At 37.6% G+C, this 24,329-nt stretch overlaps 1 protein-coding gene across 1 annotated transcript in view; it reads left to right on the top strand.

Moving 5' to 3' along the window:
* Positions 1-1,093: 1,093 nt before the first annotated feature.
* LOC135713743 (calcyphosin-like protein) overlaps positions 1,094-24,329 on the top strand; it is a 30,377-nt gene continuing 7,141 nt past the window's right edge. Inside the window, exon 1 of the mRNA XM_065236973.1 lies at positions 1,094-1,265. The gene's annotated coding sequence lies outside the window, so the exon portion shown is untranslated. The remainder of the gene's footprint in view (positions 1,266-24,329) is intronic.

Raw genomic sequence — 24,329 nt, 5'->3', positions numbered from 1 at the left:
ACTCGATATACATATTGTGTCATTCGATTGCTATCATGGGTAATGTTTTGCAGGGCTATTATCCGGATTTGAAAGTTGTTGTGTTATTGTGAAAGCTCAGCATGCAATTATATCCACCTTTCTATGTGGCCAAGGACGAATCAATGTTCTGGTGACATACATACTTAGGAATATTCCGTCCGAGGTCGCCTTACGTTCAACCAACAAAGGGAAATTCAATAACTTTGTTGTCGGTGGGAACAAAGAGAAGTAAAGTTAATTTATTATTTGCCTCGTTATAGAGCGACACGCCATTGATTCGGTCAATTTCAAATACGACCAAAATGAGTCCCATAATCTGCTTAATCAATCTTGGATTTAGTCGAAAACAAAATCTTCAAACTAGTAGTACTGAAAGTTGTTCATCTGTTCACCATTGTGTCTGTGCCATCGGTTGCATTTGTGTATGAATCAGAAACAGCATCAGCCCCAAGCAGAGAGCGAGAGAGCCAAAAGGTGATATCCAAAGAATAATATCTACCGTGGTGTTGCTTGCATTGCCCATATGGACGTTTTGTTGTTGTTGCATTTGTTGCTACCACCATCGCATCTGCCGGTGGTGTGCTGTAGCGTGGAAGAGCAGTTCCACGCCAAATGACGAATCGGAAAAACTCGTCCTTCTCCGATCTGCATAAAACTTTGAATAATTGTGTGTTATGGGCAATCATTCACTTTTTTGCAAAAAAATCTGCCATTTTGGATCTTATAAATTTTCAATCAAAAACGACATTAGCGTGCATCAATTTTCATTAAAAAATGTCAAAGACGCCATTTTGAAAAAATAGAAGATCCAAAATGGCCGAATTATTCATAACAAACAATTACGCAAAATTGCATGCAAATCCGAGAAGATCGAGTAAAACATTTTTTTTTTTGCTATTAGGCCTGGAACTGCCCGGAAACGAAGCACACACTCACGTGACGCGCGCCCGGCTTTCTGAGTTGTTGTAACGGAGTGGTGGCTAAGAAAACTAGTTCTCATTCACGATCTACGCTTTCGGCGGTTCGGTCTAGTTTTTTTTTCTCATCAAGTGTTCACAGTTAAAGTATTTCGGAAGTAAACGGTGTTAATCGAGTGCATTAGTGCTGCTAACAGGTGTTCCCTCTGGAAAGCGACGGTGACGTGTAGTCGGTGAAAAACTTTGATAAAGAACAATCCGTTCGTTTTTTTCTTGATCACAAGCGAAAACAAGGAGCCATTTTTCATCTGTGGGGCGTACCATTGTGTAAATATCTTTATATTACTCATAAAACTAGTTTCCTTTAATTTGTGTTAAACAGTGGAATTTAACAGAGTTACAACAGCGCAAGCAAGTCACCGATTCATCTGAATAGCTCGCTAAGTGACCTTGATACGCGCGAAGTGATTCACGGCATGTCGTCAACTGCTTACTGAACTCCATGCATCATTCGCCGCAATGTACGGGCACGACAAGCAAATGGCAATTCCAAACAGAAAATTTTATTTTCCATTTTGGGTTTCTCTTCAAGCCAAATGAGCAACACAGCTGGGTTTTGCACGCTTCAATCTTGGTGCAAGATTGAAAGTCGCACATTTTCGTTCCAGAAGGGGTAGAATAAAAAGATAAATCGCATATCAAATACCTTGTGCTAAATTAGCTTTGATCGGATAATTAAACAAACAACGTGTCGAAGAACTTCCTATGCGTTGTCGACTCTACAAGGCTTCTTCTTGTTACCGATATCGGCATCGTAGAGGAAGATTGAAAACCCAGAGCGATTCGGTTCGGTTGATGGAACAAAATTTATTTCGCGCTTGGCCGGTTTTACCCTTTTGTACTGATTCATCCGGCAGCTATCAGACTGGTATACTTACGAAAAGTTCCAGTGGAAGATCGCGCTTAGAGTGCTTGCTGTGTGTTGAAATAAATAGATCTTAATCAACGTCGAAAAGCTTTTGAAAATTGTTCAACTCTTACGAAACGGATTGTACATCTGCGACAAGCATTCTGTGTAAAAATGGGCGACTGACATACTGCTGATGAAATTTAATTTTGCTCTAGATTTTACAGTTTGATCCTGGCTTTGAAAGCTTAGTTTATGATTTTTTGCTCCCTGAAACCTGTCACTTAGCTATCAATTTGACGAATTGGTTTCGAGTCCTATACTGAGGCAAAATAAAAACTTATGAGCTGGACAGTTTTAATTCTAATCTAATCCAACACCAGCACAGCCAGTTCTTGAAAGCATCCTCCATATACCTCCATCATTTGTCTTGTCTATTTGATACATGTTACACATTAGAAATAAGCAACACATATTAAAACGGCCAGACCCACTGAGCGGCATTTAAGGGGCAAGATGATTCAGAAACATCGGGCCTGTTTGAATCTAAGATTTGAACACGATGCTTCAGAATCCAATAAATGGATGAAATGTGGACATCTCGTACCGTACGTTTCGTTGTTATGTAATTTATAAATGGTTGGACGTTGGGAGCAGCTAGTCTAAAAAGGTTAAGTAATGCTCCACTTCTTCTGGTGGATGGGACATGAGTACTAACTCTTATCCTAGCCCTATATGGCATATAGCGCCAATACTCGCTTTCTGAAAGGAGAAGGAAAGACATAAATTAAGAAAGCTACGTTGTGGATTTGCATACACATTGTCTAGATCTCAACACACAGCTTGTTATCAAATATAAATTTAAATTGGCCACAAAATATGGAATGATCTCACCGATCTATCAAAAATGGCAAGCTGCAAATACAGAAGAGCAGCTCCTTCTTTCTCAGCTCGGAAACAGAAATACGCCTGCACTGCTGCTGGTTTTCGAATCTTCAGCTTACCGCTGTTCCGAACATCCAGAGGCAACCAAAATCATAAAAGCACCATTACATACCACAACCCGTCAATTTTCCTCTCGAACCGCGCACTGAACACTGAATCCTAATTTATATCCTTTCGCATTAAAACAAGACTATTTCAAAAAAGCTCAAAATCTATTTAAAATACGTCGAGTATCGGAAATGATCGACAAAATACGACCGGTCAAACAAACACATCCAGCCTTATAAGCTGGACAATTTTGATTTCATAAAACGCTTATGAATTCCATAAGTACGATTTATACACTGCCCTTTTCAGCATAGCAAGCTGAGAAACCGCTGTTTTAGTTTATTTGTCGCCTTGAGCACTTATGGATAGGTCAACATAGTGATGGTACTTGACAATCGATTCTACGGTATAACTAAAAACGCACAGAACAGTCATGACTTATACATTCCATGAGCGCGACCTATAGATGATTATTATACTACGAACTACTACGATTTGTTTATAGACCTGAGTACAGTTCCGTACGCTACAATCTGAACACTGAAAGTTAAATTCCAGATTATTGAATTTCATAGAACCGTAAACCGGAGGCAAATTTATCACTGTTTAATGTAAATAATGAATTAAATTTCTACAAAAAAAGAACATTTACTAACTAATGGTATTAAAAGCAGTAGCTATGAGGACCAGCGTTGCCAGATATACCGATTTATCGGTATTTATACCGATTTCCGAACCAGATACCGATATACATTGCCTGCCCGCACTTAAATTTCAGAGAAAATTTTTGTGAGAAACTTGTATCTTTTTCAATACCTCAAAATTCTAAACAATCATCTCTAAAGATGCCTTATTAGACTGATGCATAATTTGACTTTTTGGTTTCAAATCGGGTCACGATTAGCCTCCCAAAGTTACAACTCATTTGGTTAGAAACAGACATCGCACAAGCCATTTGAAGTTTACATGTAAATTACTATGAGAAATCTCAACTTTTTGTTCATTGCCTTCTAGTCTTTTTCCATATTGAGCTACGAAATAGTTCGATAGCCATTCTTATAGAAAATTTTCTCAGCTATAACTTTGCTGAAGATCGTTTCTATGGAAAACGAGACAGGAAAAAGTTATTAATTATTTAAGAGAATGGTAAACTTATGACATGATCAAGCAGCTGCTCTGTACGCAACACTGTATTTTTCAGTGTGACATAGTAGCCATGATTTTTGTGTCCTATTAAACGCCTCAGAGACACCAATGTTGCCTGCTGAGCAGTTGATTGAGCATGATCATAAGACATCAGCGCATTGAACCATTGATAACATTCGATCCTTGCATTTAATCAAAAAGTGGTCTTGAGTAAAGTTGTAGCTGGGAAAATTTCCTACAAGTACAGTTGAAAGCTTTTGAAGCAGACCGATATGGTGAATTATTAGATAGACATGAACAAAAATCTTGGTTTTACCATAGTAATTCCCGTACAAACTTTAAATGGTTTGTGCCATCTCAGTTTCTCACCAAATGGGTTCAAATTTTGAGAGGTTAGTCAGGATCCGATTTGGAATCGTTTAAGTATTGTGGAGCGAAAATTTCAAATTTTGCATCACTCTAATGCCTTATGCTTGATACTCTTTCGACTAATGTTAGCATTTCCTCACCGTTTTTGGCTACCCATCAATCGAGCAAATAGTCGATGGCTCGTTTCGGTAATTCCTAGGGAATCGCGAAATATTGTATAAACATTATTTAACTCACGGAAGTTTTTATTCATTTTTAAACTTCCTAAAATTTCATCCAACTTTCCCTGGAATTTTCTTCCACCTTACCTTGGAAGCTTCTTCAGCCTTCGCTCGAATGGTTCTTTCATCTTCTCCCGCCAGTTTTTTTCAATTTTCCTGGAACTTCAAGGATGCTATCAGATTTTTATTGCGGATCCACACTAGCTGCAGGAACATTTAAGAAGTTCTGAAACTTCAGAAAAGTCCAGGCTTTTGTGTAAGTTTTGATAAATTTAAGACAGTTTCCATTAACTTCTGTTAAAATTCGAAAACCCGGAAATTTCAGAAAAGTCCAGCGAACTCTAGTGAACTTAGGGAAACAACATAAATATTTTGGAAACTTCACAAGTCCAAAGAACTTCAGGGAAATTTAATGGTTTTCAGGAACTATAGTGAAGCTCAGAGAACATCATGACAGATCAATTAATTTCAATGAAATTGCTGAAATTATAAAGGAGTTCCGAGAAACTCAGACAATTTCCGAAAACTTCAGCAATGTCCTGAGGGGCTCATGCAAATTTAGGAAACGTAAGGGAAGTTACATGAACATTAGAACATTGTGATAACATTTTTTGGGAAGTTCTTTCCTTTTTTTAATGCCAAGGTCGATAACTTTTAAAAATTAAAAAATTGGGAAGTTCAGAAAACTTCAATGCTGATGTTACAATAAATTCAAGAAAATTGTGACAGCGCTTAAGAGATTTCGTAATCTTCAAGAAAGTCCAGAGACCTTCAAAGATGATATTTCATTTATCAAAGGCTCATTATAATCAGGGAAATTCCAAGCGCTTCGAGGTTGACCAGAGAACTCCAAAACAGCCACTAATTTTAGGAAAATTACAAGAACTTTTAAGGAATTTCTAGGAATTATGCAATTCAGGAATGTTCCGAAAACTTCAGGGAAATTGCGGAGCCTTCAGGGATGTTTTATGAATTATGACCTTGTTTCTTTCAACTGTTCCGTAAGCGCTCTGGCTTCCGACTTTCTTCAGATGTTTCTTCCAATCTACCTTAGGAAGTTTCTGCCAGCGTCTCCAGGAAGTTTCTTTCGTATTCTCCAGGAAGTTCAATTAATTCTCCCAGAAATTTCTTTCGTCTTCTTCTGGAAGTTTGACCATAAGCCAAAGGTTTTTTTGTTCGACTTCTATTGGAAGGTTTTCCGAGCTTCTTCTGACTTTCCCTGGAAATGGCTACTTCAGAAAATTTTCGTCCGATTTCCAAAACTTTCTGGCTTCCTTTGTATGTGACATCCGTTGTTTTTTCCGATGGTTTATTTAAATGTTCGCCACAAGTTTCTCAATTCGTGCCTTGGAAGTTTCCCGGATGTTTTTCCAACTTTTCTTAGAACATTCCTCGAACTTCATCCAGGAGAGCTTCTTTCGTCTTTCCCTGGAAATTTTTTTCAGCTTCGTTCAGAAGCTAATTCAAACATTCCCCGGAATTTTCCGATCAAAGTTCAAAAGCTAAAATTTTGCTTTGATTAACGGCTTTCTCAGTCTTAAAACACTGCAGCAACTACGATGTAATCTGCAAGACATTTTGGTCATGGGTTGTCGCCTTTTTCAAAAGAAAATACTGTTTCGTCGTTGTTGTGGCTGATTTTCCATATTTTTGTTCATTTAATCATATTAAATTTAAAAAAAAAACTACTTCATCACAATTTTGATCACCACTTGAGGACAACGGTAATTTAAAAAAATAATAAACAAATAGTGTTTTAAGATTGAGAAAGCCATTAAATAAAGTAATTCCTCTCAAGTCCCAGTCGTCACCATCGTTAAAAGTTTCGCTTTCAAAAACGCCTAAAATATAAAATTAATTAAATAGTAAATACCGATAAATACCGATTTTTTAATATCTTCGATACCGATAAGCATTCACACAATCTGGCAACGCTGATGAGGACTCTATCGTTCTACATGATTACTTATCTCACTACTATTGGTTGATTTGGTTAATTATAGAAAAAAAAGTAACGGGTTGTATCCAGCACAATACCGTAGATTCGGCTTAGGATTCCGTGCTCGGTATCAATATTCGGCGACTGTGTTAGGGAAACCATTTTTTCCCATCCCGGAAACGCCTAATTTTCTGATGACAAAATTACGCATTTTCGTGCACAAAACCCACGGAATTTTTGGTTTATTCAATAGATAATATCAAAAGCGAAAATTGATTAAAGGCATTTCTTGCTAAAATTTTCCAGTCGCGAGATATTCGTGATCAATCATGTAAATGAGATTATTTTGCTTTTTTCTGGCGTCCTGGAGAAAACCTTACTTTATTTCGAAGAGTTTTTGGTTAATTGACAAGGTCATGTGGTATTCGGTCATTGCCAGAATTTGTATGTACCACTTCAATACTGTTACGCATTTGACCACAAACGTTTTTGTTGCTGTGTACATGATCAAACAGCTTTGGGGGTGATGTGTGGCTGACAGCCAGGCGAGCGAACGTTCAATGAAAATTAACTCTTAAACAACAACAGTTTATGGTGGTCCTGAAAAGGACCGTTTTGTCGTGATGATTAAGTAATGCTTGAGACGCACTTGGCATAGATGGCCCACGACGAGCTACTGAATCCGATCAGTAGCGGTGTGGCTTCTTCCTCCTTCTTCAGTAAATCGAGGGCTCTTGATGGCAGCCTTGATAGTTAGCTGCTTGAGGGGAGCCTTTCGTTGTGTTCTGGAGAAAAATGTTCAACGCCACGCGCCGAAAGCACTGCTGCTACTGCTGCTGGTGATGACGACCTACCGGACACCAGCACACAACACACGGTGATTGAATAAGGACCTTTCGTCGGGACCGGATGGAATTCGATTTTGAAATCTGTGTTAGGGAAAGCGCTTTTTGCAGGCAATCGGTGATAATTTTGATCAGCATTACAACAGTTGACATTTGTGTTATTTTCAATAGTAACCTATTGAAAATTGATAAAGTGATTCGTAGAAAAATTTCCAATCGATTGGCTTGTTTAGAATTAAAATCCATCCGCTATTGACAGTCAGGGTCAAAATTGAAATTGCACCCCCAATTTGTTGCCGAAAGTCGTAATCCTACGTCAAAAATTAAATCTCAAATTTGGAATCGTCAATATGGGGTGAAATTGATCAACCCTTCAAATAGCTTCCCAGTGCATTTATCGCAAAAATGCATAAATTGATTACTTCAAACATACAGCTGCGCCCAGGCATGAAAAATCATTTACAGTCTTATGAAGAGCTGTGAGTGTGCTGGTTTATTTCCTTTTAATTCCGTTATCTTTTGACAGATACGCGTATTTCGTCTACTACTTGCAGACTTCATCAGTGCCAAGTACTCAACACCACTTTACATTCATTTCAACTTTGCGAAATTGTTTGTTACGGGCAATGATTCACAGTTTTGCTAAAATTTGGCCATTTTGGATCATTGCCCATAACAAACAATTATGCAAAGTTTCATGCATGTTTCGTGCGTGTCCGACCATTTGGCCGAATGCCGTTTGGCCGAATACTTGAAAAGAGGTTTACAATTTTTGAAAACTACTAGATTCCTAAATGACAGCCCTGTGGACTTTTCTTTTTACTTTCCACGATTCTGGTTTTTCGACATTATGAATATGGGATTTTTTGTTAAATTGTTTATTGAATAAAACTGATATTGTCGATGGATTAATTATTCGTTTAAAGATAAGCTTTTAGTTATGTAATTGGTATTTTTAGTCACCCTTTTTTACATGAGCAGTTCTTTGGAGTTTTGATGATCTTATTATTTTTTTGCATAGTAAACGCAGATTGTCATAAATTTAAAACAAATCAGAATTTTAAAAAAATAGAAGATTTTTCCTTTTTTCAAACATGAGCAGTTCTTTGCATTTTTGTTGTTCGGCATTCGGCCAAATGACTCGGAACCGTTTCGTGAGCGAGCTATAAGTTTCGATAAATTGGCGATAAATGGCAAAGCCATTGTTTGCAAAAGTGCCTACGTCGATATGAATATTTGCACGAGAATTAGTTTACTGCAAGTACTATCATTAACATTATAAATACTTACAAAATTATTAAAAAAAATTAGATGAACACGACAACGTTGTATATTTTTGGGTATAGATTTCAAAGAATTTCAACTTTGAAACTTATCTAAGTTGTCGAACTTTTAAGGATTACATGATCCTATTTTTGAAAACAGAAATCAAAGGTTGGGCCCTGAAAGCACAAACGAAGTGACAGACGGAGCGGCTCGAAAACTTTGGTGACTAACCTGCTATTTCAATTTTTCAGTGTACCACATGGCAACACCACTACTACTGGATTGTACCACATGGCAACACTACTACTGAATTGAACTAGCATTTTCACCAAATGTACTAGAATGTTTTTGTTCTATCTCTTTCACTCTACTCAAAACTGAAATGCATAAAAAAAATGACAAAATGATACGCACTCTTTGCACACTGTCAAAGAATCATTGTACACTAAATCAACTTTGTGCAAAACCAAAACAAAAATACTATCCCATCTGGTGGATGATGGCAAAAGCTTCTAAGAAAATTCTATTACAGCGAACCACATTATTTTAATTGATTTCTTCGCCAGTTAGTCGTCTGTCACTTCGTTTGTGCGGAAAGGCTCTTGGACTTGGATTGGAGTAATTTCAAGAGTACTCTGAAGAGAATTCTGGAATGCAATATTTAGGAATTTTGGGGAAAGCTCCATGTCTCATGGACGAAAGAGTTTCATTTGCGAGGAGAAATTAAGCTGAATCCTCTGGAGAATTACAAAAGAGAATAAGGCATAATGACGTGATAATTCTGAGGGAAATCAATGTGGAAAAAATCTCCAAAAGAATGAAGTAATGAAATTGGGTTGTTAGTGGATAGCTCAAAAACAGTTAAGAACACAATTTCATTACTTTATTTGATGGCTACTAAGTAGTTGGGAATTTTCCGTATTGAAGGGTTTTTCTTCTTCACTTTACTTAATTCTTTGGTTATTAGTTAGGTAGGTTCCGATTCTGCACGTTGTAGCTTCATTTTTATACCTGTTGTCAAGATCTCCTAGGCGATGAGTAATTAAGTGAGTTAGAAGTCTTTATTGGGAATGACACTGATGAAGACTGCATATTGTAGTCGAAATACGTATCTGTCATGGATAACAAAATTAAGTAAGGAAGGAATTCAATGTAAGATAACCTTTTAATGTAACATAACCATAACATAACATTTTAATGTAAAATCAGACAAGAATTTCAAGGGGATCGGAAGATAGTTCCAAAGGAATCCTAAGGTGAACTACCCAAGTAACAAAATGAATTTTATGGTACACTTGAAGAAGTTTTCAAGACAAGTTCTATAAAACTGAACATAAAACTAATTATTCTACAAAGCTACTCTAAAACAGCCATAAAACCTTCATAAGACGAAGGAGGCCCATACTAAAGAAGGTTCTCAAGACTAGTTTTTAAGGTTCGCTTGAAACTTGACATTTCTATCGATACATGCTTATAATGGCATTCAAGATCTCTTTAAACCTCTTATAAAACTACGACAAGTACCCACTGTGTTATGTTTTTTCTCTTCAAGAGTGCTTCCAGTACGTGATAAGTTTGTTTCACAGGTTCCAGTTTTTGCTAGATAGGCAGCTTGTTTCTAGATGGAAAATCTGTTCGAGTTATAAATTCTTCGATTATTTGGTATTCCTTTACCTATAACGATGTGAATAAAAATTGGTCATGGACATATTAACAAAGACGATCATTTCGAGATTGTAGTTCAGCGATTTTCCATGCTATATTTATTTTGCCGTCGTTAGGCAATACAAAAGTTCGAAAAATCTAACGCACCTCGACGATATTTCTTAAATATTGATTTATTTAAAAATAAAAATCTTATTGGCAAAGTGGTAAATTTGAAACAGGCAGATTTTTTATGATTTTGAAAGGGATTTTACAGATTCCTTTGTCAAATCCAGAACCTTATTAGGAACGGTAATAATCAGTTGGGATAACTGAAATCGAATGATTACTATTGTCATTTATGTGTTAATGGCTACATTCCGAGAATGTCAAAAGCAATCGCCATTATTTTCAATGGTTTGAAATAAACCTCTGACAAGATTCTGTTAAGACTAATCTTTCTTGCACAGAACTATGGAGGAGCGTGATAAGTTCAATTAACCTTGTTGTTTTCTTGAATAAGATCAGTTGGGCTTGAATAAAATTAGTGATTGATATTCAAGACAGATAAGTTTTATGTAAGATCGCCAGAAGTTCAGTGCTTCATTCACAAAAACATTGCAAATGTTAACGTTCAAATGAAAAGATCTTATAATCAATTGTTGTTGCTAATTCATATTCCATCTTGATTTTATTAATTATTCTAAACAACACAACTTAGTAGAACTGTACAATGAAAACATCGCGGTGTAATTAAATGTAAGTATTGAGAAGCAAAGTGATTTGCAATGAATAATTTAATTTGGAATATTTCTTATACCGCTTAGAACCTTTTGGTATGTAAATCGCAGTAGACTAGAAAAAAGCTCGTCATCGAGTTTGTCATTTGAGCATTGGAAGGAATGTTCTCCGGCTTTGTTTCCTTGTGTCTTTGTATACCTATTCGTACCTGTTCGTCTTGTTTTGAAGTCGATGCTTGCTGAGATGAAGGCATGTTAATATATTGGATAGGTTTTTACTCAATTTCCGTTTGTAAGATCCACTATTTTTCATTTTTTTTCACCTGTTGGCATCCATTAGTTGGGACAGTTTGTTTATGTATTTTAGGAAAGTCTTTCTCAAGAGTTTTTACTCTCGGTTAAAACATTTTTGTTTTAAGAAAGTTTTATGACACATTAAATTTATAGAAGAATGCCATAAACCTTTTTCAAAACCGTTCTCATGTTTTATGAAAGCTTAAAAAGAAGGCTTGAAAGGGAGTTGAAGTGTCTCTTAAAACTGTTCATAAGATCAATCACACTTACAAAAGATGGAGTTTTATGTAGGCTTCTACAAGTGTTCTTGAAGCACTCTTCAGAAATATCAATGATATGAGACTAAGTTTACTTGAAAAAAGCAATGATAAAACCACATAGACTCAGTCATGCTTTGATAAAACCACCATAAACATGAATAAAAGCAAATAAACATTTGGATTGTTACTTGGGTAAGGATAGCTTCAGGCGAATTACGTGGGGATTCCAAGGGAATTAGAAATAGAATATCAATAAACATCTGAGAGCATTCAAAGGGAGTTATAACTTTTCCGTCACTGGGAGGAGAGATTATTTAAGGAATGCTGAGAATTCATGGGGAATAACAGAAATATTTATGAGTAGATTTCCATGGTGATTATGAGGAAAATTTAAATGAGAATGCCAACATAATTTTCAGACAAATTTCAACGGAATTTTGAGTAAATCGAACTGAGTTCTTTAGATATTTTAGTTGAGCTAAAATCAAAGAAATTTTGGAAATAATTTTACGGAAATGTTTTTTGAGTATTTCATTGGAACTCTGTCAATAAACCCTCAAAACTCAAAGGGAATTTGGAGGATAGCTCCAAGGGAATTCTAATTTACTGCAATGTCCGAAAATGTTGTTCGTCTCCTTGATTTGTTATCCGTCAATCTTGGTTTTCCGTGCTAAGCACCAATGCTACCGACGCCAGAGAGGCAGCTCCCAAACCTGGGATTGAACCCAGACCCGCTGGCGTGAGAGGTAATCACGCTTACCACTACACCACCGGCGCCGCTGACTATGCTCGTCAAATGTTAAATAATGTTTGTGACTGAAGATTTAGCTGCGCATGCAGTTGCACTACTTTATTTGTTAATGAAAAGAATTCCATGTTTCGAATAGCACCGCCACCTATCATCTAATAGCACCATTTCTACAACATTCAACAAACCCGCTTTCCGCAGCTCCCTTCTTTCGATCGCCATTAGTCACGGAAAGCCGAAACGAATCCAATCTAATCAGCTATTTCCGTTCTCTCTCACGCTCATTTGCACGGCCGTAGAATCTAACTCAAATTCGAGTTCTGTTTACTCAGCTTCACAAAAATCACGCTTACTCATAGACAGAGAAAAATATTGCTCAAATTTGAGTAATATTCGAGAAAAATTTGATCAAATTCGAACCGATTATTACTTACTCAGTCTTCACGGTCAATGAGAACTCGACTCAAAATTCAAAAAATAGGGTTACTCAATGAGTGAATACATTTATCCTCAAATTTCCAGGAAAAACTTCTTGAATGTGAGGGAAATCGAGAAATATTTCACTGAGTCTATTAATATACTCCTAGACTGAGTAAAATGTAGGTCGATTTTCAGCATATTCAAGCAGGAAAAAAATTAGCCGTGTACACGGCCGATGAAAGTAATTGAGTATCTGAGTCGAATTAAACTCAAAATAGCAAAAAATGGGGTTACTCAGTGAGTGAGTAAAATGTTCCACACTGTTTCGCTTGAATGTGAGGAAAATCGACCAAAATTTACTCAGTCTAGAAGTATACTAATACGCGGCCAATCAGAACATTTTCTTACCATATGAAATTTACTGATATTTGGGAAAACCTGTAGGAACTCATAGCTAATGAGTAACTACAGGTTTTCCCAAATAAATGCTCTGAGTCAATTGAATTCAGTCACTGAGTCTAGTCTGATTTGCCGTGTAGACTGAGTGAAACATCTCTAGATTTTCCGCGTATTTAAGAAGTTTCGCTCTTGGGGTTAATTTTGGGTTACGCTCATCAGCCGTGTATGAGTAACCGTGGTTTTAGCGGCATCGGAACGGAGTAAAAGAAAGTCCAATTTGAGCCAGATTCAACGGTCGCGCACTGACTCGGCCAACCTTTGAAAGAGAAAGTTCTGTGCTGCATGCTTTTATTATTTCATTTCCATTTCTAGGACTCTCATTCGCCTGCTGTGTTGCTTCGTGTGTTGTCGTGTGAAAAATAATAGAAAAGCAGACAATGGCAAAATGTTTACACCGTCACGAAAACACGCTCGCACGCAGAAACCGTTTCCTTGGTGTTAACCGGTATAAACAAACCGCCTACTGCCCAGTCAGAAAGGGGGTCGTCGATTGGTTCCCACCCACACCCGCAAAATCACTTTTCGCACAAACGAAACTGGAATATGTGCGAGCGAGCGTGGGTGGGTGTCGAAATTCCATTATTAATTCAAAACTGACTGCTTGCACTAATTTGACAATCCATTTTTTTCTGATCAAGCTAGTACCGGTTGCTTCAATTATTCAATTTACCCATAACGCCACTGAAGACGAGGAATTGGGGACGATCGATCGATTCTGGCTCCGATTTGGGAATGATGCTTCTGATGAGTGATTCAAGCTCATGACCACAGTTGAAAATGGGGTGTTTTCCAGCACAATGCAGTCACGTTAGTTGATGGAATGGGAATGTAGGTTATGGTGTGTCGGGGAAATTACAGCACATGATTGTTGACAAACGTTGTCCATGATGGACGTATCGATTTTTGCATGTTTACTCTGCTGAAATTAGCAGTACATGCTATTTCAAAACTACCCAAATTTGAGTAGCATCCACCCAGATTCTTCAAAACGGAACCTACACAAAAGTCGGTAAACTAAGTTTGGGGGTGACAAGTCGACACATGGACAACATCGACCGAAATAAGACCGATGATGTTAATTTATCTACTTGTCACTCCCAACTTAGTTTACCCATCTTTCTACTCAAATTTGGGGAGCTTTGAAATAACGTGCAGTCAATCATGTTTAATCATTTACCTAATATTATGACAAGCAGTTTACCCATGTGAAAAAGTGAATGTTCTAAGGATAAGCTCAACACCACATGAATGCAAATAGGAGCTGATTAAATCCGCTTGTCACAACGTCACAAGTCCTGTCGAACACCTTGCGTCGTATAGCGTTGTTCGCACAATAGCATTCCTTCATTATTAATCAGTTGATTTTTTTTTCTTCTACCTACTCTTTCGTTCGTCCTTTGCTCCCATCTTACTCATTTCGTCGGGTGCTGATTCGCCTACTTTTCATCTACTAACAACCCCCGGTTAACAGTTCTATAGAGGTATACTATCGACACTAGTCGTTTTCCCCGTTTTCGAGCCTTTCGCCTACTACGACTCTCGGCTTGTGACCAGAACCAGTCTGTGCCGTGCCTTAACCGAGAAAGCATTTCCATTCAATCGCGGACGAGTGCTTCAACCGTTTAAGAATATATCTCTGCTAAAACTCTAGTGATTATCAATCGGATTTAAACATAATCCCCCACCAAAACCGGAATATGAGAGAAAACGAAACGTGTTTCGAGCATTCTTCAACGGGAGACTTCAAGTGAAGCTACGTCATTGCGAACAAAGTGGACACACAAATTACCGCAGTGCTCCTAAATCTACCTCAATCCATCGAAAGGATTCTTTACCGTATTTTACACCCGCTTTTTGGGTTCGTCTCCTAGAGGATATTTTTTACGGATACCACCTCCTACTGAAAAAGTGTCCACCATGAGAGCAATCAATAGGTTCACTCACAGAATCACACTGAAGGTAAATCGACCTATTTTTCATCACTCAACCGTACGCTCCTTGCTGACCAATCGATGAAACTCAGATCCTTCGACACAAACACACAGAAAGTCATCGAAGGAGGCAGTCCATCCGAAACATTCTTGATACTGATTCTGTTCAAGGTTCCGTCGGCATCTTGGATCCCGCCCCTCTCCCACAAAGAAACACCTTGAAGCCGCCCTCGTTTAACACTTCTGCTCGTAGCAGTGAAGTCGAGCCCAACCCGGGGGGGATAGGAAATTGAGGTCACCGCTGTAATAATTATTATCGCAACGGCTGCTTGAATTCCCTCTCCTGTAAAGGAGACGCATGGTCGTGGTCGAACGCGGTTCACACGAACCGGGCCATGACTCTGGGGAATTGGAAAATTACATGCGAAATCGTCCTTTCCACGCTCGTGCGGAACCAATTGAAAGTTCAATTACCCCACTGATGTCGATGACGATGATGGGAAATTTTATTAGAAAAGCGTTTTCCCTTTGTGATGGACAAAATGACGAATTAGGTGCCGCCGATTAATAGATTTATATGATATGGAAGCGAACCGGCCGCTGCGTGGGTCAACAGTCTTTGGTAAATGTTTGTCACTGAAAGCACTTGTGTAGAACTTGATGAAGGCGGAAAGTAAATTTATACTAACACTAGGCTGAATGATGGCTACTCAATAATTCATCTGATCCGAGTTTTTTTTTTATTTATTGGAAATGGTTGGAAATGGAGAGAGCCTTGACCTGACCAGATAAGGCAATCGAAAACATGTGGCTCGGGAACACTGAAGCTTATTCTGTAAATAGTAGCAGTAAACGAGCGTACTTAAAATAATCACGGTTACATTTAGCACCTTGCTTTAGGAGCGGCATCCCCTGTCGTTAATTCGATACTCATTAAACCGACATCTTACAACCCTTTCGGGACGAATGAGTTAAATATGTCCACCAGGGGACTTTATTCTGTGAAAAGTATTTGCAATCATTAAGTTTTCATTTTCAAATTCCCGGTTTTTCCAGGTTGTACCGTTTATAATCTCGAAAAAATTTCGGTTGGTAATTTTCAGCAAGAAACGAATTTTTTTTTACGTAATCAAATACAAGTTTTGCCAAAAGGATTTGTGGGAAAACTATCAGTAGCAAAAATATAAACATTTTTTAAAGCAGAAAGTTTTATTCAACTAAATGGGTCGCTTGATTTATTAAAAACCAAACCATAAAACTGTATGATAATGTTTTGATTCATTCTATAGTTAAGTCAACTGGAAGAGATCATTAACTTTAGAGTGATTTAATTAAAAGATACAAAAAGTAAATGTTATTTTCAAAATACAGTCAACTCTCCTTTACTCGACATTCAAGAGACCATCGACTAAAGAGGTATCGAGTTACAGAACATCAAAAATAAAAATCAAAATTATTAAATTCAAAAATAATTTTTATGTGAAATTGGAAATTATATTTGAAATGTGAATTATTTATTAAGATTTATTACTAAAGGGTGTCCACGATGAAATTGCCACACTATGAAATTGCTCTAACTTTTTAACCGTTGGGTAGAATTTAATGAAAATTTGGGTGGATTTAGTTCATAGTGCATTATTTACATCCTGCAAGTTTTAAAGTCCTGTGATCAAAACTCGCGGAAATGGAGTCTAAAGAACAGCTCGTGCGTGATAAAATCTTGCGCATTCATCACGAGAACAAGGATCTCTCGCATCGTTCCATCGCTAAAACGTTGGGAATCGCGAATTCCACGGTGTCGCGAGTGATTAAGCGGTTCGAGGAACGGTTGACCACCGATCGGAAGCCCAGAAGTGAAGGAAAAAGTATTCCGTACAACACCAAAAATCACAACCGCGTAGTTGGGGCCTTCAACCGAAATCCGAACGCCTCCGTTAGGGATGTGGCTAAGAAGCTGCACCTAAGCCGAAGTTTTGTCCAGAAGGCCAAAACTAAGGCTGGGCTTCGAACGTTCAAGGTACAAAAGGCCCCTAATCGCGACGAGAAGCAGAACAAGTCCGCTAAAACCCGTGCCAGGAAGTTGTACCTCAACATGCTGACGAAAGTTGAATGCTGCATCATGGACGACGAAACATATGTGAAGGCCGACTTCAAACAGATCCCCGGCAACCTGTTTTTCACGGCCAAGGATAAGTTCAGCGTTCCGGAGCATGTCCGCACTCAGAAGATGTCCAAATTTGCGAAGAAATTCCTGGTTTGGCAAGCCATCTGCACGTGCGGGAAGCGGAGTGCACCTTTCGTGACCCAGGACACGATGAACGGACAGGTGTACATAAAAGAGTGCCTCCAGAAGCGGCTGCTTCCTCTCCTGAAGGCCCACAACGTCCCAACAATCTTCTGGCCGGATTTGGCCTCATGCCACTACTCCAAGGACGTGCTGAAGTGGTATGCGGACAATAAGGTCAATTTCGTGCCGAAAATGTTCAACCCTCCCAACACTCCGGAGCTCCGCCCCATCGAGAAGTACTGGGCGATTATGAAGCAGCACCTTCTTAAACGACCTAAGGTAGTGAAGACAGTCGAGGAACTGAAGAAAGTATGGGTTTACATGCAAAAAACGGTTGATTCACAGGTTGTGCAGAATCTTATGGCCGGGGTTAAGGCCAAGGTGCGGGCATTTGTGTATGGACTGTAAATAAAATACGAGTAAAATGGTAAAATGAAGTTTAATAGTTATTTCTCAATCCCTGAAAATTTGATGGCAATCGGATAAAAACTCGAATTTTGCGAATCAATTTTGTGTGTGGCAATTTCATCGTGGACACCCTTTAAAAAGTTTACATTTTTTTAATATTTCTTCTAGATCACAATTAAACCCTATTTTGAATCTCAATGATCAATTTCACTGCAACGGCTTTATCTAAAAAAATATATCGGAGCTACAGAATGTCAAGTAAGGGAGAGTTAACTGTACTCAGAAAAATTAATCGCTCGACACCTCTTATGTTTTCAAAGCCCCAGAATATACGGATGGATTTTTGTAATGTCACTATCGGGCTGAACAAGTCATTAGACTGAATTGTGAAAAATGAGAGATTGAATACAGAAATTGTTTTAGAAATCTTGTGCATGATTTAAATGAGATTTAGGGAAAAAAGTTGAATAGGAGCAAGAAAACGTTTTAACATTCAGTAGTCTGTACTAACTAAATTTAAAAAAAAATGGGCATTAAGAAACATTCTTTGATTCTGATGCATTGACATTTGTTTAGTGTCTAAGACGATGATTTTTTTTTTCGAGATTTGTGACTTATAAAACATTTCGTGATCCTACATTTTGAAAAAAGGGAGTAGGGGAAATGGTTCTAATGTTGGCCTATGGATCTAAGATTGGGCCCATCGTTAAAAATCTGCTATTTATAAATTTTATCTAGATGAACGCGTCATTGGGACGGTACTAATGGATATTTTTATCGCTATTGAAAATTTAGTCGGTTGCTGAATTTATGTATGGGCCCAAATTAGGGGCAATTAGACCGACATTACATTCATTTCCCCTAGTACATTTTTTCATCATTTTTGGAATGACAAAAATACTCAAAATGAGGGATTAAAAAAAAAAACCATGATCCTTGATTTGAACAAAACAAAAACGATTGAACTTAACCCTCCGTTACTCGCACCAACTTTTGTAACACGAGTACCCGCGCGTTGTACTTTGTACAACAGTGTGAGTTTTCCATTGCCATTTTGCAGCCGAGCTACCAATCGATATGAAACCAACGGGTATTCATTAGAAAACTTGTTTTTAACTAAACAAGCTAAACTTTTATCGCAGTTAACCCCCAAAAAATGCGGATAATAGTGAAAATGTGAATGGAAACCGCGTAAACGGTTGGTTACAACATGGAATATATCGATATCCTGACCAGATAGAAAGTTACTGTCTTGGGCAAAGTTGTTCTACAGATCATAATATTTTCGCTGGTGGAGAGTAGTTCAGAATTTTCTCACTACGTAGCGCTAGAATACATGTGAAATTATCGCATGTGATATATCTCGAGATCATGACCAGATAGAAAGTTACTGTCGTCGACAAAGTTGGTCAGAAGATCAAGGCCTTTTCGTTGGTGGACAGTAGTTCATAGATTTTTCAATTCTCGCATATATATAAAATACCTCTAGATCCTTACCATATAAAAAGTTACTGTCTGCGGCAAAGTTTTTCAGGAAGGCAAGATCTTTTCGTTCGTGGAGCAGTTCAGAAAATTCTCACTACGTGGCGCTAGTATATACGTGCAATTTTTGCATATGCAATAGCTCGAGATCCTGAGCAGATAGAAGTTACTGTATTCGGCAAACTTCGGTGTCAAGTATTTTTGGCTGGTGGGCAGTAGTTCAGAATTTTCTCACTACACGGCGCTAGTATAAATGTGAAATTCTCATGTAAAATATCTCTAGATCCTGACCAGATAGAAAGTTACTGTCTTAGGCAAAGCTGTTCAGGAGATCATAGCCTTTATGCTGATTAACAGCAGTTCAGAATCTTCTCACTATTGGAGGCGATCCATCCCCAGGCTGAAAGCCTCCCTAATAAAGATAAATTAATTAATTAATCTTCTCACTAGGTAGTGCTCGTATACATGTTAAGTTCTCGCATGTGATACATCAGTAGATCCTGACCAGATAAAGAGTAAATGTCTTTGGCAAAGTTTTTCAGGAAGTCAAGATCTTTTCGTTGGTGGACAGCTGTTCAAAATTTTCTCCCTACTCGGTGCTAGTATGCACATGCAATTCTCGCACATACATCGCATCTCGAGATCCTGAACAGATAGAAAGTTACTGTTTTCGGCAAACTTGTTCAGGGGGTCAAGACTTTTTGGCTGGTGGACAGTAGCCTAGGAATTTTTCACCACATGGCGCTAGTAAACGTGTACAATTCTCGCGTATGCTAAGCTCGAGATTCTGAACTGGTAGAAAATTACTGTCTTCGAAAAAGTTGTTCATGAGGTCAATACCTATTGCTTGGTGCACAATAGTGCACAATTTTCACACTACGTGGCGTTAGTATACACGTAAAATATCGCGAGATTCTGATCAGATAGATTTCGCTAGTGGACAGTAGTTCAAAATTTTCGCACTACGTAGCGCTGGAATACACGTGAAATTCTCGCATGTGGTTAGTTTCGAGATCCTGACCAGATAGAAAATTACTGTCTTCGACAAAGTTGTTTAGGAGGTCAAAGCCTTTCTGGCTTGTAAACAGTAGTTAAGAATTTTCTCACCTCGTGGCGTTAGTATAGATGTACACTTCTCGCATATGCTATATCTCGAGATCCTAATCAGATAGAAAGTTACTGTCAACTTGAAAGTTACTGTTACAACAAAGTTGTTCAGGAGGTCAAGGTCTTTTGGCTGGTGAATAATAGTTTAGAATTTTCTCATAAGCTCTAGGCTTTAACCTCCGGAACAACTTTGTTCAAGAGAGTAACTTTCTATCTGGTCAGGATCTCGAGATATATCACAGGCGAGAATTTCACATTTCACGTGCACTACTAGTGAGAAAATTTTGAACAACTGTCCACGAGCAAAAATTTTGTGATATCCTGAACAACTTTGCCGGCGACAGTAATTTTCTACCTGGTCAAGAACGTGAGATATTTTATATGCGAGAATTTCACATGTATACTAGCACCATGAAGTGAGAAAATTCTGAACTACTGTCCACCAGCCAAAAGACCTTGACCTCCTGAACAACTTTGTCGTACACAGTAACTTTTTATCTGATCAGGATCTCGAGATATAGCATATGTGAGAAGTGTACATGTATACTAACGCCACGTGGTGAGAAAATGATTAACTACTGTTTACCAGCCAAAAATTCTTGACCCCCTAAACTACTTTGCCGAAGGCAGCAACTTTCTAGCTGATCAAGATCTCGAGCTATTGAATATGCGAGAAAGGCACGTATATACTAGCACCGCATAGTGAAAAAATTCTGAACTATTGTCATCCTACAAAAAGATCTTGACTTCTTGAAAAACTTTGCCGAATACATTTACTTTCTATCCGGTCAGGATCTAGAGATATTTTATATGCAAAAGTTTCACATCTATAGTAGCGCCGCAAAGTGAGAAAATACTGAACTACTGTCCACCTGCGAAAAAGCCTTGACCTCCTGAACAACTATGCCGAAGACAGTACCTTTGTATCTGGTTGAGAACTCGAGATATTTTATATGAGAATTTCACATGTATGCTAGCGTCGCGTAGTGAGCAAATTCTGAACTATTGAGCACCAAGCAATAGGCTTTGACCTCCTGAAAAACTTTGTGAAAAACAGTAACTTTCTATCTGGTCAGGATCTCGAGATATATCACATGCGAGAATTTCACATGTATACTAGCGCTACGTAGTGAGAAAATTCTGATCTACTGTCCACCAGCGACAAGGCTATGATCTCCTGAACAACTTTGTCAGAGACAGTAACTTTCTATCTGGTCAGGATTTTCGATATATTCCATAAGACTGATGCAAATTTTGACTTTTTCGCTCCACAGTGCTTAAATGGTTTCAAATTGGGTCCTGATTTGCCTCCCAAAGTTACAACTCATTTGGTTAGAAACAGACTTCGCACAAGTCATTTGCAGTTTGCATGTAAATTACTATGGGAAATCTCAACTTTTTGTTCATTGCCTTCTAGTCTTTTTCCATATTGAGCTGCGAAACAGTTCGATAGCCATTCTTATAGAAAATTTTTTCAGCTATAACTTTGCTGAAAATTGTTTCTATGTAAAACGAGACAGGAAAAAGTTATTAATTATTTAAGAGATTGGTAAACTTATGACATGATCAAGCAGCTGCTCTGTAGGCAACACTGTATTTTGCAGTGTGACATAGTAGCCATGATTTTTGTGTCCTATTCAACGCCCCAGAAACACCAATGTTGCCTGCTGAGCAGTTGATTGAGCATGATCATAAGACATCAGCGCATTGAACCATTGATAACTTTCGATCCTTGCATTTAATCAAAAAGTGATCTTCAGCAAAGTTGTAGCTGGGAAAATTTCCTACAAGTATAGTTGAAAGCTTTTGAAGCAGACCGATACGGTGAATTATTAGATAGACATGAACAAAAATCTTGGTTTTACCATAGTAATTCCCATACAAACTTCAAATGGTTTGTGCGATCTCAGTTTCTCACCAAATGGGTTCAAATTTTGAGAGGTTAGTCAGGATCCGATTTGGAATCGTTTAAATATTGTGGAGCGAAAATTTCAAATTTTGCATCACTCTAATATTCCATGTTGTAATCAATTAACTCAAATCCCACGTAGTATGAGGTCACAGTTTTCATTTACATTTTCCCTATTATCCGCATTTTTTAGTTGTTTACTGTAATCAAAGTTTAGCTTGTTTAGATCAAAACAAGTTTTTTTTTGAGGAATACTCGTTGGTTTCAGATCGATTGGTAACACAGCAACAAAATGGCAATGGAAAACTCATGTGAGGCATTCCACGAAGGTTCGCAAATCGATCCTGACCGATCATTTCCAATTACGCTGAACAGTTGTTCCTTTTTAGTAAAGGCGCCATTTTGTGCTCTCAGTTTTTCATATTGAATTACGACTACTTTTTGAAAAGGGCCTGTGTAAAAATAGTACTAATGAGTTTAAAAATATATATTGCCGAAACGCTTTGTTCGATTGATTTGGTGTCTAGAGCAAAGTTGTAGATATTATTTTGGCAATTGTGTAAAAAATATACACTGTAAAAAATTTCGTTTGTATCAATGAAAAAAAATTATATTTATTATTAAAAAAAGTTAATTTCTCAAAAAAGTACATTTTTGAAAATTTTCGTTTTAAGCCTCATTGAAGCTCATAATGTTTGCTACTAACTGGCAAGGCAAAAAGTTATGGTTTTTTGAATATTTCACGATTTTTACATTTTCATTAAAAACACATTTTTTTAACCGTGTATATTTTTTCAAGAATTGCATTTTAATTTTGCACAACTTTTCCGAAGACACCATAGCAATCAAGCAATCCGTTTTTGCAATGTATTAAAATGTTTATTTTATAAGCGCTTTTCTACACAGGCCCTATCGGAAAAGTAGTCGGGGTTCGCTATTACAATTATTGCCCAATTATAAAGCTCTCTTGCATTTTTTATTGGATGTTCACGTTCTTTGGCCAAACTTGCTCTAGTAGCCATACGTTTTATTGTACCTCCAATAGCGTCACAAGGATCTTTCCCATGTGATGTTGCAAAGAAATGCCATTCGGCTTCAATTCCATACTTTGATTTAAATTTACAAAGGCTAGCAAAATTTTTCCGGTTCTTGTACTGTGACGCGGCTTCATCGGACATAAAATAAATCTTGTTGATATTTTTACTTTGGTTAATGCGTAAAAAACTTATCATTTTAGAAATAAATAAGTTAACAGCCACTGAGTCATGCCTTAACTCTTCAGAAATTATAATAAAACTTAAATGTTTAACTTGCATATTTTCTCTAAAATATATAACAAATGGATGAATGGTAGCTTGTTGGACATTCCAGTGATGAGACTGAACTTCATCCTGTAACACAAAGCTGTAGTTTTCGGAAAAATCGCAAGTAACTAAAAATTCACCTTCTTGCAAATTATTTCGTGTAGTTTTCAAAAAATTAGATTGCTGTGTTTTTATGAAATCATGTGGTATCAAACTTGTCAATTTCAAGCAGAAAAATGAAACAAACTCGTCTGCAGGCTTTACAATAGTTTCTAAATCACATCTATCCGTGGTCACCCACTGTTCAAATGAAAGCTGATCAATGCATTTTTCCTCTAATTGTTTTAATAAAATGTTTTCTAATGCGGAAGAGTCTGGACAATCTTCACAACACCGTAGATAGCAATATGTTGTCTTGTTTTCACAAAGTAGGCTGTCAGTGAACGTTTTTACATCATTTAAATGGTAAAGTTTTTTCTAACTGTGTAAAATTAGATTGATGTTTTCATGCGTTGTGCACACGCAAACATTGTGGGTTCCAGAGCTGGTTAAAAGTTTACATTGCTTAGGGCGGAGTTTTGCAAATGAAGAGAATCCAATTTTTACATTGCAGTGAATTTCATTGAATCGTTTATAAGCTTCTCTCAAAGTCATCATTAGTAATCTTTTTTGAATGGCTTGTCGTTTTCCTTCTTTCTGCACAGACACATAA

Source organism: Ochlerotatus camptorhynchus, unplaced genomic scaffold (genome assembly GCF_037179485.1).
Source record: "Ochlerotatus camptorhynchus isolate MF236.1 unplaced genomic scaffold, CSIRO-AGI_Acam_v1.1 ptg000577l, whole genome shotgun sequence".
Lineage (NCBI taxonomy): Eukaryota > Metazoa > Arthropoda > Insecta > Diptera > Culicidae > Ochlerotatus > Ochlerotatus camptorhynchus.
This window is presented reverse-complemented; position numbering and strand designations above follow the sequence as displayed.